The sequence below is a fragment of the Amblyomma mixtum genome, chromosome 6 (genome assembly GCF_055824585.1).
Source record: "Amblyomma mixtum isolate Tamu chromosome 6, ASM5582458v1, whole genome shotgun sequence".
Classification (NCBI taxonomy): Eukaryota; Metazoa; Arthropoda; class Arachnida; order Ixodida; family Ixodidae; genus Amblyomma; species Amblyomma mixtum.
Genome location: NC_143017.1, coordinates 22,724,987 through 22,742,054, shown reverse-complemented (window position 1 = coordinate 22,742,054; position 17,068 = coordinate 22,724,987). Strand labels below are relative to the sequence as shown.

Sequence of the window (17,068 nt, the reverse complement as noted above, 5' to 3'; positions counted from 1 at the left end):
GCTGCAACTGAATTAACATGACATGATCTGTTTATACGACTACACCCCATGTTCCGTTCTCATGCTGCACTGTACATTACACAGCAAAGGTGCTAACATATGCATGTCCCGTAGCATTTATCAGCAGTCCATGGCTAGTTTTGAAAGTTGACTGAACACATGCTGTTCAATGCTTTACGGCACATAATACGCAATGTTACACTTTGAATGGTACGGCAAAACAGCGCTGACAGATGGGACGGAAGAAGATGAGACAAACACATGCGCTGACAAACATCAGCGCATGTGTTTGTCTCATCTTCTTCCGTCCCATCTGTCAGCGCTGTTTTGCCGTACCATTCAACATGAACCAACCAGCCCGACTCAGCCCTCTCCTTGAATGTTACACTCCCGTATTTTCTGATCGGGGCCAGGCCCACTTTCAGGTCAGAGGCATGCTACGCATGGTAAATATGTCATGTCTGTAGCCTGTCACTGGTAGTCGATGCAATAACACATCTGTGTGTACAAACCTAGAAACGCCACAAAATTTGTACATATACATGTGTCTATATGCAGTACTTTTTGCATCTCCTTCAAAAATTTTCAAGCAGAGACTCAATCTAGGAATAAATATTGCATAGAAATGAAATAGCTTTAGAAAGTTTTAATTAAGAACACAGAGGTACAAAAATAGCAAAAGCAAGCTATACAGAGAATCTACATTGAATGATATAAATAAAACAGTTATTTCCAAAAGCTACTAAATCCAATATCTAATCTGATATCAGAGTTCATGAACACACCAATTTTGCGCTACAAAATAATTCAATACCTAAGCTCTGATATCAGAGTTAATAAGCACACTAAATCTGAGCCATGCAATCCTGCCACTTTTTTTTGAACTTTTCAAGCTGCTGAAGGGCACTGTGCACTTTTGGGTGGACTGAGGTTATCCTCCGGGACACCTGCCGGCTCCTTTCCTCTGGGTTCATCCCCACCAATTGCCTGAAAAGAAAAAGACACATTTAGAAGCTAGATCATCCTGCTTAGACCTGCAGAATTTTAGGGCTAGTCTAAATGCATAGCTGTCTCTTTTAGTACTGCCGTTAGGATGAGTTTGATTCCCAACAGTCCAATGCTCTCTTAGCGCCACTTCTGTGGAAATAACGGTACATATCAACATCATTTACATGGTTATACCAGCTTTTGAAGCAAAACAAAGCAACACCAAGCATTAAAGCAAACACCAAGCAAACAAGCAACACCAAGTAAGGCATGCTGTGATGCCAAGAGAGCAAATGACTCCAGTATTAGGAAGGCAACAGTAACTTGTTCCAGAAACTGTAGTTACTCAGTGCATTCTGATTTGGAATTCTTTTATACAACCAATTCTTGTCCCGAGAGATATGCCTTGGGCATAAGCCACAGTGCAGTTACTACCATATGCCTCAGCTTCTAATTTTGGCAAAACATTTTGAATTCTGTGACTTGCAAATGAAGAATCTGCAATATTCTGGAGGAAGGCTCCCACACATTCCCGTACACAGCCTCACACACAGCAATGGCTCGCATGCCATCACTTCCTGTCTTAATGCTTCGCGGCCCGTACAGCACAGTTCTGTGCTTATTCAGAATTTTTTCGCTTCCCTAGTACTCAAGGCCCTTTCTGTCCCTTCTCTTCTTTCTCAGTAGTCTGCACGGTTTTCTTTCCGTGTTTCTGGTCATCAAAAAGTTTGCTTTTCCTCACAGCTCATGAGCCTGTCGTGTGAGCTCGCTGTGGGTGTATCAAAGTGAGAAAAAAAAATTGCGCTCTATTCGTACCTTGGCTCCAATATAACGCGAGGTGCTTTCTGAAGCGTATGATTTTGAAAAAAAAAATCTCGTTCTAGATTCATGCATATATGGTAGCGCTGCTTTTGGCAGGTGCCCGTACTGTAAATTTCTGATACAAATATGCGAGAGTGTTGCTGCCAGAGCCACAGCACTTGTTGTGCTGGCTTGCATGAGCAGAAGAGTAGCAAACATATCAAGGCATCAGCAGAACTTTGTTCATTACCAGGTTGTACCCTTCCTAAAAATTCACATGAAAAACAATCACATTCCTGTCGTTCTGTCATTGTACTGGTTTCTACAGACACATCATCGTCCAAAAAAAGATAATGTGGCTGCTAGCACACCATTGCACAAAAATGCTCAAATCATAGGTTTTTGTGAACTAGGGATCTTACACATGACTAGACAATACAGTCAAGCTCTGATTTTATTACTCTACCAAATGACTGAAAGAGCTGAAGAAAATTATTAACCGAGCCATACTCACATAAAAGCTAGCCTTCAAAACTTCTATAAAGCCATGAACAACAGCCCAAAAGAACAATACACAGTAAGCAGACAGGTTGAGCGCACGTGTGCATGTCGTCCTTTAGCACAACTCTTCGTGGTTTTGGAGAATAGAAAGAGACTAGCATCTTTCACGGGGCTTACTTTGCAACTACAGCACATTCAATTGCAACTCATCTCTAGAGGAGGGCTCAAGAATGTTTAGCATATGAAAATAAATATTCTTTACTAGCTGCCTTGCTAGAATGGAAGCTTAATTAAATCCTGCCAACTATTTTCTTGGCCTTCCCTGAAACTGCAGGGTTCACCAAGGATTTCTTGCATTTCATGCGTTCATATTTCTTATTTCTTTGATACAACAGCAGTTGCCACCCGAGAATGGCATAAAGAAACTGTAACAAAAGAATGAAAGCCATGGTTGCATGCACTGGAAAGCACAGCGGACTCCCAATTTCTGACACAAGCCATCCACTTCCTAGCAGCTTCACACATGCTTGAGCCACATAGTTGAGATAAGTAGTTGCGTCCTTTCTTTGTCCATGTGCCAAAGCGCTGTTTTACCGTAATGTTCGACCTACTCGCCCATCAGTTAGTATTATTAAGGTTGTCAAACGACGCACAAAATGCACATGCACATTTAATCGTAACAATGTCAGATGTTGTGGGAGAGATGCCAGGCTTATGGAGTTTGCATGCAGCTTTTTCTCACGTCGCACTGACTATAAGGCTACTGCAACAGTCAGAGAGATAGATATGGTAAAAACTTGCGATACACAAGAGAAAAATTTATGTGCTTACCTCTGAATGAATTCCAATGTGGCTTGCACTTCTTGACTGTATTTGATGTTGAGACAAAAGTATGCAGCAAAAAGGATCTCCATGGCAGCCAGAAAGCTCAGGCCTTCAAAGCACCTCGCTCCATCGAGCGTCACAATGCAAGTAAGATCAAAGATGCTTGTGCCTGAAAAGAAATCTCCTTTAGTGCCAAAAACTGAGTTCAGATTATAGATGTTAACAATTGTGGAGCAATTTTGTTTTAAATGCTACAGCTCGGAAGAATAATTTTTGGCATTATAATATGAACATGAGGCATACAAATTTTTTGCACATAGCTAGTCATGTCAGCACAGCTCACAAAAAACATTGTCAGCACCTCTATATGTAGCATGCTAACGGTAGATGCTCAAGCTATTTATAAAGTAATGGACAAGAGCAGATGAATGAATGGAAATGCATGTGATATTTTCTAAATATAACTCTGAAGTTAATTTTATAGGCCACAAACCAGAATTCTACATCTGCACTAGCAGGGTTCAAGCAGCGAATTATGCTGCCAGCTACCATCTCTAAGAGAAGACTGCAGCATGTGCATGGTAAATTTAGCTTGCTGGGCATGCCCCATCGAGCTGCATTGAGTCTGACCTAGAGGGTAGTTCAAACCCCTTCTCCTGTTGTTATTCTAGTTCTTTGTTATTGATGAGGTTTCATATTTTATAAATATGCTTTTTAGAAAGTTATACTACTGCTCAAAGCATCCAGAAAATCATAAAAATCTTACCAAGTACAACCACCGTTGGGGTGGGGGGCAGGTTGCTATTCAGTTCAGCAACACAGGCTGATGTCTGTGGAGGTAAGAAGCCGTTATCATAAGCAGATGTATAAGGGCACACAGGTAACAAGTGTGCTGAAGAATCGCAGGAATAATGAACATCTACCGAACTGCAGCAGCAGGACTACAAAAATGAAAGTTCACAGCCTTCTACATTTCGGTAAACCTTGAGGTAGTGCCCAGGAAATTTTACTGAAACACTGACGGATGTTAATTGTAGATTAATTCACTTTTTCTTTGCCACTGGCTACAATCTCTGTGAGCAACTGCCCTGGAGTGTGCAAGTTTCATCTACGGTCATAAAGCAGAAGTTTTGGCAGTGCTGAGAGGCTACTAACTGAGTATCCATTTCCGCAATAATCTCACCTCAAAAACACCAAAAAGGAGCTCTGTCTTTTCCTTGAAGAAAATGCACAGCAATGGGAATACCCAATCAGCAGTGCTGTCGGGCGGCCAATGTCCTGTGCTACCTTGTCTGTCATAAGGAGCCATTGAAGTGCCTCGTCTCCCTTCAGGCTGTGCCACAGGAATGCGAAGAAGACCTCCAGGTCTGCAATTTCTTAATTTACAAATAATCCTTCCAGCTGCGTGTCAGTCAGCCTGAAAAATTAGACATTTGGCTGTAAAGACTGCTTGACATCACTGCAAACGCACATAACAATCAATGAAAGGTAATTTGTGTGCTTGCACAAGACTTTTAACCTTTTGAGAATAACAATCCAGTGCTAACCAATTCATCAACACCTAGAGAGTATGCCCTCTCAACTGTGCATCATACGTTACCGCGAAACTTCACTTTTTGCTCTGCCGTCTTAAAGCGAAATTGGTGGTCAAATACAATGTGTTTCAGGGAAGTCTGCCACTAATTTTGAAAAATGAGCTTTCTGGGTTATAGAGACTGGTTCTGCAGCAGAATAATACCAGTGTATGCAGACAACACAAATAGGTTAAATAAAGTCGGCTCAAAAGCCGGTTAAATAATTTCTCATAATTAACTTTATAACTATGGCGTTTAGGCAACTGGTTTCGATTAAACATTTGTGGCCGGTCATTAATAATAGCCATATCAATTTCTAGAGTTTCGAAAACACGATTACTCTGATGCTATGGCCCTGCAAATTTTAGCTACATCGTGCCAAAATACACGCATTTTTGAAATCCATGCAGGCAAAGCAATCCTTCCAGTGCACATAACTACTCAAAATAGCCAAACTTTTTGAGTTAAGGCATCAAGGGTAACCTTGTTTTGAAAATTCTGAAAACTACAAATCTCTAATTGTAACCAGGCGCTAACTGTAACAGTTTAAGTCATCAGAAATTAGTTAAACGAACCTAACCTCGTTGAACTGCGGAAGTATGTGAGACAACAGCAGTGACGCTTGCTGACAGGTGCAATGACAGCGTTTCAGCCATGTCACAATCGCGTTAACGATGTGTAATGTCTAAAGGGGTTATTTACGATGTATAATGTCTAAAGAGGCTATTTTTGCACCAATACGTGCAGTTTTTGGCTGGTTATGGCAGGAAACGTCAAATGCGTCAACTCTGACCGCCGTACCAGCTGCACATTGCAAGCGCGTTCACCGCACAGGATGCTGGGAAGGTAAACGATCCGATCATGCAATACACCTTCGCCCTCACGCCTGCTCTCGGCGAGCACGGAAGGTTTCAATGGGAGAGCACTCAGTTGCACTCTCGCAGTGCTACTGCTCTGCTCCTCACTGCTCGTTGGTTCTGCTCCAGTTCTGACAACAGAATGTGCCATGAGTTTCAAATTAAATAAAATTTCGAACCAATTTTTGAATTTTGCTTACTTTTTTGACAAGATAACAAATGTTCACTGGCCTGTATTTCATGGGCTTCATACTATTTAAGTGTTGTTGGAAGTAAAACTTTGACATAGAACATGGCACTAAAAGTGCCTTAATCAAATACATTGCTTACCTTTGCACATACGGCAGCCACACTGAGTAACAGTTATTTTTCGTGAAACCTCAAACAGTATTTCAATTTACTGACAATGCAGTTTTCAAGTAAGGTTGCATACATACCTTCTGAAATGGGCCAGGAAGTGCTGCTGTGGACAGCAAGGGCCACTCTTTCTGCACATCACAAGCTCGCTTGCCTTGGGAGTTGATAGTCACTTGAATTGCTGCATAGGCACGCATCAAGAGTTCTTGATATTTACTTCGGTCAAGTGGGTTTGATGCTCTCAGATGTGCTAGAGCTTCATGAGACGGAGTTCCATGGAATCAATAATGACTGAAAATCTTCCAGTGATGGCTGGGAGGACGACGTTGAAGGCTCTTCTGTAAACAACATTCAAATGCAATCAAGCTTGGCAAAGGAGTTGAAAAGTGGTAACAACACTAGCACTTACAGCAGCTGAGAAAATTATGAGATGAGTTTCATTGCATAGCATATACAGTCATTTAAACCTGTGCCCCATATATTTGGGTTTATGGGGTTTGAACGTCCCAACTTGACTCAGGCTATGAGGGATACCATAGTGAAGGGCTCCAGAAATTTAGACCACCAGAAGTTCTTATGAGGCACAAACATGGAGGCTAAAAATAAAGGTTGATCTTAAATTGAGAACAATGTGCAATGACATTGCACAGTACATAGGCCTCTATAATTTCACCTCCATAAAAATTCAACCACTGCAGCCGAGATCAAACTTGTCTTTCAGGTAAGCACTCAAGAGCCATATCCACTGAGCCACCACAGATTTTTAATCAAGTAACGTAGTCTTTAGCATGATGCATCATCATCAGCCTACCTACGCCCGCTGCAGGACAAAGGCCTCTCCCGCATCTCTCCAATTAACCCTGTCTTGTGCCATCTGCGGACACTTCATCCCTGCAAACTTCCTAATGTCATCCGCCCTCCTGACTAAGACGTCCCCTGCTATGCTTGCTCTTGTAGCATTACCCTTAACAAACGCAAGTTATCTTCCCTTCCCATTAGATGTCCTGTTCATGCTCAGTATTTTTTTATTTAGGTTAAAGTATCATTAACTAGCATTTATTCCTAGATCCACTCTGCTTTCTTTCTGTCTCCTAACGTTTCAGCTATCGTTTTCCTTTCCATAGCTTGCTGCATTGCTCTCAATATAAGTTCAACCTTTATTGTTAGCCTCCATGTTTCTTCCCCATAGGTGAGTAGAGATATAGCTGTTATATACTTGTACACTGCCATACCTGTACTTGTAGACTGCCAATCATCACCTAAGATCACCTGCCAAATGCACTCCACCCCATTCTTAATCTCACAGTTATTTTACTCTAGTAATCCAGGTATGCAGTCATTACCTGTCCCATGTGGGTGTATTCCTTACAGCTCCAATCCTTGCCACAATTCTGCATATTAATTTTTATACCCACTATTCTGCTTTGCCTGTCTAGGTCATTGATCATGCTCTGTAATTCAACCCCCGAGTTTACTTAGTAAAGCGATGTCATCAGCGAATCACAAATTACTAACGTATTCTCCATTACTCCTACACTAAGTTATTCTTAGTCTGGATCTCTGAATATCATCTGTAAACATATGTTGAATGGTACCAGAGAGATCGTGTCACTCCCTGCCTCACACCCGTACTAATGGTGTTCTGTCACTTTCTCTGTGAAGGAATATGGTCGCTGTGCAACCGCTGTAGATTTTTTCAGTATGGTTATATGCCTCTCTTACATGCTGGTTCTCTGATGCCTGCATGACTGCTGAGGTTTTGACTGGGTCAAATGCTTTCTTGTTGATTAAATATAGGAGTTGGTTATATTTTACACTATTCTCTGTTGTCTGATTCATAGTGTTAATATGGTCCATTATAGAGTACCATTTACAAAAACCAGCTTTGTCTTTTGGTTGACTTAGGTCTAAGATTGATCTAATTCCATTAGTGATGACCTTAGTCAATACCTTGCAAACAGATAGTAGGCTGATTGGTCTGCAATTCTTCAATTCCTTGATAGCCCCTTCCCACGAAACACAAAAAGCGCTAATAGACGTCTAAAAAAAGTCTTGGAAAGAAAAGCTTGACATCTAAAAGAAGTTTCAGGTAAGCAGTTTTTTAGACTTAGATGTTTAGTAGCCCTCTATTAGCTCTGCTAACGCTACGCTTGTATACGGCTAGAATTTTTTTAGACGTTCCTTTTTTTTTCGAAACGGGTGCCTGGATTATTTTACGCATTTCAATACTGATTTCAGTGTTGCGTTTAAACCCTCTAAAGCTTTAAAAATGTTGTTGTTCATTTTTCTGGTATACACAACTCAAAAAAACTCAAAGCTGATTTGAAATGACCCGAACAATGAGCCCACATTACAAGGGATGTATGGCTGTAGTAATGAGGCATAAATGCATGTGCTAGCACACTTTTCAGTCACTGCGTTACTCTTTATTGAATCCAGTGCATACACCCACACAAAAAAAGAAAAGGATCAGGAAATTAATGTTAGAAGCCACGGAGGAGGTAGCTTCACTGGTTTGGCTGACGTTACAACGGTAAGCACTTGGATGGCGGGAAAGCGTCGAGCAGCAACCAATTGTTATATCAAAAATTCATTCGGCCCCGGGCCTTGTTCACAACGGATGCGTTGATGAGAAAGTTGCTGTGACGTGGATGGCACTTAAGAGCTCGCTAGGTGTTCCAAAAATCGCTTTTCTTGCACGGAGGATGCCAACTAGACGGTAACAAGGGGAAGTCAAATCCAGCTTGGTTCAGCAGCCTGCAGAAGTGAAAAATATTAGAGTAACCAAAAGCACAGTCAGTCAGGTGCATGTAGAATGGCCAATGAGGAGTTGGAAGCAAATAAGACCAGGAAATGGCAAGGAGTGACAGCACAGGCAATAAAATAAGCTAATTAAAAGCATAGATGCATATGATGTCACTGCAAGCTGCATTCAGCAGAGTGCTACGGCTCACCATAAACTCAAGAAGTCAATCACTGTGGAGGCCTTTAACAGAAGCAAAATCCAAACAGCGTGCATGGACACTGAAAGCCAAGCAGTCAATAGCAAGTGCACTGCCTTACTGTGATGCACATTGTACTCATAGAACCTCCTAAGCTGCATATTGCAAACAGGCTTTCTCTTACCTGCAAGATGTGGCTGAATCAAAAGCGGTTGATGTTCGACATCTTGCACCGTCGCATGAAAACATAGCAGAGATGCTGCTGTCCTGGTAATGCCTGCATCACTTCAGTATACACCAGAGATGTGTTAAATCTTGGACCTTAACTTGACAGCCACACAAGGCACATCTGAAAGATAAGATAAATAAAAGTGCATGTGTATAAGGTTCCTAACACTGCATTGCCAAAGAAGCCCTTTCTAATCTGTACGATGAAGCTCAAACAGTGGGCAAGAGATTACTTACACCACTGCACAAGAAGCATTAGTCCAGATTCCCACCTCAGAACTGAAACAATCTCTAGGCCAAGTCATCTGAACAACCAGGTACAAGGTGCTGCTATTAATTTGCGTGAAACTAGACCAGGTCCTTGCTCCTCCAGCCAACAGTTGGAGTTCTAAAGGACAAACAAATGTAGTTCCACATAATGTTTCAGTTCCACAAGCCCCTGTTCAAATAATGGGGTTTGTGGAATGAACATTAGCAAAGAGCCTAGACATATACAAGAAATCATGAAGTGAAAGAAAAGGTGTCAGCTGCAAAGCGTGCTTACCAAAACTTCAGAAGTTGAGCAACAAAGGAGATCCTCTGAAAACCACTGTTGAACAGCCTGTACACAAAACGAAATGTACACAGTGAAGTAGGGACAACGCCAGCTGTGCACGGTGCAATGGTTTTCCAAAAAATAAAAGCTGCCATGCCTGCAAAGAGCCGTAGTACTTCACTGCACTGTCAAACAGCCTGCACACATACAGAGCAGCACCACTGAGTAAACTACCTTTGTGCCGGGGCTCTCAATCGCAATGAAATAAAAGCTTGACGCAGTTAAGATAACCAAAGCCTTTTTAACGCGAGTTTCACTGACGGCAATCACAGCAAGGAGAAATGGAGCACACAGGTGGCCAGATGAGAGTCCTTGGCAAGAATAAAACCCTGCCAGAATGCAATAGAGCACAGACTTTAATCAATGTGTGGGAAAAAATCCGCGCCTTATCAACCTATGCTTAAACAAAGCTGGTTGGTTTGAAGCTTTGTCACGTTCACCTTGTCACCGCCTTGATAAAGAAAGCAACTCGCATGCGAGAGCAGCCTAGCTGTATCCACTTAACAAAATCTCAAATACATGCAAATGCCCTGTTTTAATACATTCAACGCTGCACTTTGGTATGTAAAACACTGGCTGATACTGTTTTGTGATTTGTAAACCAAAGGTTCAATCAGGCGCGTTAGTGGCTTAGCCGGCAAAGCCGACGCTTTCACCACAGAAGAGAAATGGAACGTTACTTACTTTTGCGGAAAACGAGGCTCACATCTCAGTGCAACACTGGTAGTAAACGATACCGCAGAAAAGGGGGAAAATGCAAACTGCAGCGGCGTGAAGTGCCAACCAGCGCGGCAAAAAGTGCGCAGCGAAACATACTACAATGTGCGCAGCAACCGCTTCGCGCGCGTAGCTATCGCTAGCCTCTGCAACGCCAAATGACCAAATGAAGTACTAAATTTCTAAATCTAAAAGTAAACAAATCATCAAAGAACCAAAAAACAAATTGAATCTAATACTTTCATGTAAAACTAAGCAATTGCAGCTTCCACTAAGATTTTTTTCTGCTTTAAACGGTTAAAACCACTTTGGCAAACTATCCTGCATCGCCACCGTGCGGAGCGACACCAAACAGCAAACAGCAAGCTGCAGCGTGACAGCGTGACTCAAGAAAGATTGCCTCCAAGATACGCCGCCACGAAAAGATAGCGCGCGGGTGATCTGCGCGATAAACCGCGCGTGCGAGCTCCGCGTAGGCGGCGGGAAGGCGGCGAAGGCAGCGTGCGCTGCGCCTGTCAATCCGCATGCTGCCGCCAGTTAGCCGAGGCGTAACAGAGGCGTTCGCAACATGAAGCAAATTTTTTCGCTCGCGTAACTACCGTCGGCTTTCAGGGCCATTATATGTTACCTAAATCCAGCCTTACGAGTGGCGGGTTAGCTGCACTCGATGTGGAACGTGATTCGGGCTCCGTAGGAGAAAACGCGCTTTCTGTGTTCGAATACAAAGAGCGGTCTTTGCACCGGCGCGCCTGTTCTTCGAAACGTCAAGCAGGAGAGCCATCTAATTTATGTGCCGTGGTTTACAGCATGTTTAATACACGGTGGCAACTCTCTGCTGATTGCTGGCGCATCTCCTTGACGTGGTCTCAAGTTCCACGTGTTAGAAACAAGTCTAGAAAACATCTGACTACAGATGTTTCACAGAAGTTTCACAGCAAACGTCTGACTGCAGATGTTTAAGAGACGTCGCAGAGGAAACTTCTTCTTGTCGACATCTATGAGACGTTTGAACACAGCGCAAGACGTTTGTAGTCATTTGAAGCTGTTCCGAGACGTTCGTAAGACGTTTTGTGTTTCGTGGGTTCCTTATGAAGTAAGGTGATAATAGTGTTCTTCCAAGATCTGATACACTAATGGTTGCGAGGCACTGCATATACAAGATGGGCAGTTTATCAGGGTGGCAGCAGGATGTACAATTGGGCAAGTCTAAGTGTTTCACTTTGAACAAGATGGGTTACTCTGACCTATGCTTGCAAATTTAAACAAAAATGCTTTTAGCCAAGAGGGAGCAATACTATATGCATTTGTGCATTTTAACAGAACATAACCCTGATAATTGTGTGTGTAGCCAAGTTAACCTTAATGTGGTGCAAATATTATTTTGAGCCATAATGCTGCCTTTTTGGCCTTACTGTTCCAAACCTACACTTGAACTATGAGAAAAATTGTGGTGGAGAGCTTCACATCATTTCTGACCACCTAAGGAACCTCAATGTCTATTGGCATCGTCCAGTAAACAGGTGGTTTTCTATTTTGCCCTTTTCAAATTTGACAGCTATGGCCAGGAATCAAACCTCTGACCTCATTCTCAGTAACAAAATGCTATAGCCACTGCACTGCCACGGCAAGTAATATATATTTTTACATTGGTAAACAAAAGAAAAATGACTTTTGCATAGGACAGTGACGTGTGAAGAAAAAAACTGCAAGATGAGGTTAGCAAACAATTTAATTTGTTAAAAGCCATAAATCAATGTGAATATAGAAATAAACGACAATACTGTGTTTCATGCATCAGGTGCAACGCTGTCAAAGCTAGTGGTCTTGTTTGCACTGCATGCAACTGCGATAAAAAAGTACTGCGTTCCTCGTGGAGCGCAAAATAAATGCTTTGCCTGCAACCTTATTGCATGACGCATTTGTCATGAGCTCGGTCAAATGCGCTATTATTCCTGATGACATACGCTATCACTTTCTTCGTGCCTTTGAACACTCGACCAGAAAACTAGCACGAATAACATGCCTCTCTGTATTTTCTCATGCAGACTTGCACCTCATGTATGAAATGGAGGTTAGCAGCCACCCCAGAAGTGCATAGTGGTGGCAACATCAGTGCAGGTTTGAAGAAAAAATATACTGTTCACACTGGAATTTTTGTCAGCCAACAGCTGCTGCTTATGAGAACTTCTTGTTGTGCGAGATGGTAGCTGTTCATTACAAATATTTAAAGGCACCAAAATACACACACCCAAGAGAAGACAATGGGACGGAGTGCCACTCAACTCACAACCACTCACACAGTTGTGAGTGGCGCTCCGTCCCATTGTCTTCTCTTGGGTGTGTGTATTTTGGTGCCTTTAAATATTTGTAATGAACAGCTGCTGCAGCAAGGACATGCGATTTGCTGCGTCCAACATAGTGGCAACAGAAATCAATAACATGTGAAGGATGTGGCTTCTCTACCTTTTGTAGCTGCTTTTGCTTTACTGAGTCTTATGTCAAGTAGGTGCAGCCATTTGAAAAACACTAATAACAACAGCCACACCAAAATAATATCGTGCTAGTACCAGTTTTGGTTTGGTTTGGTTTATGGGGTTTAACGTCCCAAAGCGACTAAGGCTATGAGAGACGCCGTAGTGGAAGGCTACGGAAATTTCGACCACCTGGGGTTCTTTAACGTGCACTAACATCGCACAGCACAGGGGCCTCTAGAATTTCTTTGAAGGAAAAATTCTAGCCGCCGCGGCCGGGATCGAACCCGCGTCTTTCAGGACAGCAGCCGAGCACCATAACCGCTGAGCCACCGCGGCGGCTAGAGTACCAATTTTGGTTGACAGAAGTTGCTCCAGCTCTTTTTCAGATCATGACTACACAAGCATTTCTAGTTACATTCGGCCTGCCTTCCAGTCATTTCTGCAGCACTTCCATTTCTTCGAAATGAAAAAGGATACAATCAAGTTTCCGATGACAATATATCAAACTGTAGTGTCTTTCCTTTTTTTTTCACCTGTAAATCTTTTCTAACGAGAGACGTCTAGGTCCAGAGAAAAGTATCCTGACTTTAGCGCTATGTTATAATTTTAGTGGTTTTGCTTGCACTATTTGTTCACACGTACAGTAATAGACAAAAGAGTGTGGGTTGCATATTCATGAAAAAAAATGTATTTCTGCATGGTCAGGCAAAGGATGCCAATGAAAAGTACAGCTGCATGATGACACATGCGTGCTCCATTCGCTGGAATGAATATCTGACTTTCTAGCGAGCTAATGCAGAAAACTTTTTTTAGGCCAATCTGCATCCTGCAATCTTTTGTCCATGACTGTACAACCATCACATGGGAGCCCTGGTGCCACAATACAGTAGCAGGACTGTTACTCAAAACTCATGGATCTTATCACCCAATATAACTACATGCAGTGGCTACAATAATGCATAGAGCAATGCAATGCATCTTTAGCATGCAACTTGTGTGCTTCAAGATTTATCAGTCACGAGAAGATAATTATTAAAGCAGAACACTTTGTAGGCATAGTATGGTAAATATTCAAGCCACTGTAGTCACACTTAACAGATGCAGCTGATCACTTGACCCCATCGTTAGCCTAGACTGAACTTTATGCTCAGGCAAATAAATGCCTGCTTCAAGTTTTAAATTACTGATAGCAAATCTAAATTCCTTCAGAATTGACATGCCTGTTCTTTGTCTACATTAGGTTATAATAAGAATGCACATATGCACATTAGTCAGGTCAGACCCATAACTTTGCATCACTCTACTGATGCAGAAGGCCTGTCTGCTGTGCGATGCCAGTGCCTGCATGTTGAAGAATCCCAAATGGTTAAAATTAACTAGGAGCCCTGCACTATGGCATCTTCTTTAACCCATGTGCAGCTTCGGGATGACAAGCCATATCAGCCTGATGAATGTAAAGCACTGTGTCATAACACATTTCAATGCACACTCTAGAAATGTTGTTGCCAGCCTCATCTACGGCATCCTCTGAGTATCAGGGTTTGAAATTTATATTGGCCACAAGATAGGTGGTGCATCTCCTTATGAATAGCGACGGAGTGTTCCATGCATTTCGGTGAGCATGTATCACGCATACCAATAGCCTAAACATCAACAACGCATTTAATGTACTGAAAGCATCGTACCTGCACTGGAAGCATCTGCAGTGGAAAAATTGGAGCCAAGTATGAATGTGCAGCCCAAACTGCCACCAAAGTTCTGTTGCATGAACTTAAAGCATTCCTCATCAACCTCTGTGCCGTCTTCAAGAAATACCTAGGGCAGAGAAGACATTCTAGAATGTGAATTTTTAAATCAAGGATCATTATAGTCTAGCAAGCTGGTTAAACAAACACCTCGAGGCACCAGGGAAGATGTAGGTCTTAAAAATGAAAATGTTTAATACAATAACGTAATGAAATTAGATGTGGATATGTATTACTTCGTTCTCTTTTCAAAAATATAATTAGTTTCAGTATATCTCAATCAGTACTCATATCATGGAAAGATAACTGAAGCCTAACTAGGTAATTTTTTTACGGTTGTTCAATTTCCCTCAACAGTTCTTGGTTCCGACTGGAGTGCAGCTATAGCCAAATACCTGCCATGCGGAGCTATGCTATATATATTGTTATTGAGTACAACATCGCATAATAATGATCAGTTTTGTCAAAACACCATAATTACGATATAATTATTAGATGACAGTATTGTTCACGAATTTGATATGTTCGACCGAGCTAGAAAAAGATAGCACAGCTCCATGGTTCAGTTATTTCTGAACTCAACAATATGTTTAATTGAAATTGCCCAATAAAAAAGTAATGAAAACTTCTGCTAGGGTACTGGCAAAAAACATGGATTGGAGAAAACAGCATTTGAGGTGTGCACATGCCAACCATCTGAGTCCTCAGAAAATGGCGCAATGCAGAAATTCCGGGAGAACTTCATGATAGCGAGTAATACCCAGATTAGGGAAGAGCACCAATGTTCAAACAAGAGCAAAATGGTGGCCACTGGATATGTGGTTTTACCTCAATTTGCTCCGAAATCGCCATTTCAGTGTTTTGGAGGCATCAAATATATCATTTTTAGTTTGATAGCTAGAGGCCAAATTATCATGACAACACACCGCAGACAAAACAAGGATGAGAAAGGAATACGCCGGTACAAGCACTGACTTTCGAAACGGTTTACTGGAAAGCACGTCAAGATATACACATCACGACCTGAAAAAAACAACAAACAAAGGATGCCTTGTCACATTCACATTGGGTGTGTTGAAAACAAAACGAAAATTCATTATGAAGCATTTAACAGCACGACCTCTTTCTTAGAGAGCGATACAGATGGTGCACTGACACAATGATTCTGGTTTTCATAAATTTATGCGCCATCCATTACCTCAAGCACCACCTTTTCCCAGTGTCTGTCTAGCACAATGCGGCACATGAATTCTGGCACACAGCATTCAGGATCTATCAAATGATCGCAATCGCGGCAGTTAATCATCAAATTCCCCCCTCACAGCTTTGTTTACATCGTAAGGGTGCTCTTTTAACCTTTCATTGGCTCACCTGCCAGTTTTGCCAATGTAAATATAGCCACATTTCAAAGGAATCGAGTACATTATGCCTTCAGTGCACTCAATAACGCGATTCTGATGGTTGAATGTGGAACCTTCATTGTCTTGCCGACCTTGGTTGACACACACAGGTGCTGAAGCTTCTGAGGTGCGGAGAAAAGAACATCAATGCCGACTCAACTGCCTATTTAATTTAATTGGTGCGATAAATTGTGGATGTAGGTGACAGGCACAACCTTCCTTTTGAGAGTTACAGTCTCAATGGGGGCGTAACATGCCTGTTTCAACTTGTGCTTAAGGCACTTGGCTACAGACACCAACAAAGGTTCTGAGTATCCAGCAGTAGAAAAACAGCTAATAATATTTGCTGGGCAAAACTGGGTTTAGCAATCTCTGTTCACCAGCCTCGAGTGATCCGAAGAAAACGGTTGTTTTCTCCGCACCTCAGAAGCTTCAGCACCAGTGTAAGCATGTCAGCCGAGATAACCAAGGCAACGAAGGTTCTACAATCAACCATCAGAATCGCTTCGGAGATTGCACAGAAGGTATAGTGTACTCAACCCCCTTGAAATGTGGATATTTTTACATTGCTCAAACATGCAGGTATGCAGGTGAGAGGTTAAAAGAGCATGTGAACAAAGTTGTGAGGGGGAATTTAATAATTCGCTGTCACGATTGCTATCATCTGCTAGATCCTGAACACTGTTTGCCAGGATTCATGCGCTGCATTGTGCTAGACGGACAGGGAAAAGTTGGTGCGCGAGATAATAGAGGCCACAGAAACTACAATCATTGTGGTAGCACAACTTCTGTATTAGTTCGTGCTGTTAAATGCTTCATAATCAATTTTTGTTTTGATTTCAACACATCCAGTTGTGAATGTGACAAGGCATCATTTGTGCATTGTTTTTTTAGGGCACAATGTATATATTTTGATTTGCTTTCAAATAAACGTTGCTGAAAGTCGGTGCTGGTCTTGTCTTGTCTGTGCTGTTTTGTCATGATGAATTACCAACAAGCCCGTCCACCCATCTTAGCAAAGGTCAAATTAGATCTTGAGACCTGGTAGGTAGGTACTTTAAGTAT

The 17,068-nt window shown here is 42.1% G+C and overlaps 1 long non-coding RNA gene and 1 pseudogene across 4 annotated transcripts; both read right to left on the bottom strand.

The window, feature by feature from the left end:
* Positions 1–845: 845 nt before the first annotated feature.
* Positions 846–14,625, bottom strand: LOC149338415 (uncharacterized; annotated as a pseudogene).
* On the bottom strand, positions 8,290–10,734 carry LOC149338416 (uncharacterized). 4 transcript variants are annotated; one of them, XR_016283444.1, is made up of 4 exons: positions 10,352–10,733; positions 9,345–9,673; positions 9,029–9,193; positions 8,290–8,659 (listed from the first exon to the last, which is right to left on the bottom strand). It is a non-coding gene; the product is annotated as an uncharacterized LOC149338416 (long non-coding RNA). The 4 variants fall into 4 exon arrangements; XR_016283442.1 differs by having other exon boundaries at positions 9,310–9,673; positions 10,352–10,728; XR_016283443.1 differs by having other exon boundaries at positions 9,617–9,673; positions 10,352–10,701.
* Positions 14,626–17,068: the final 2,443 nt, after the last annotated feature.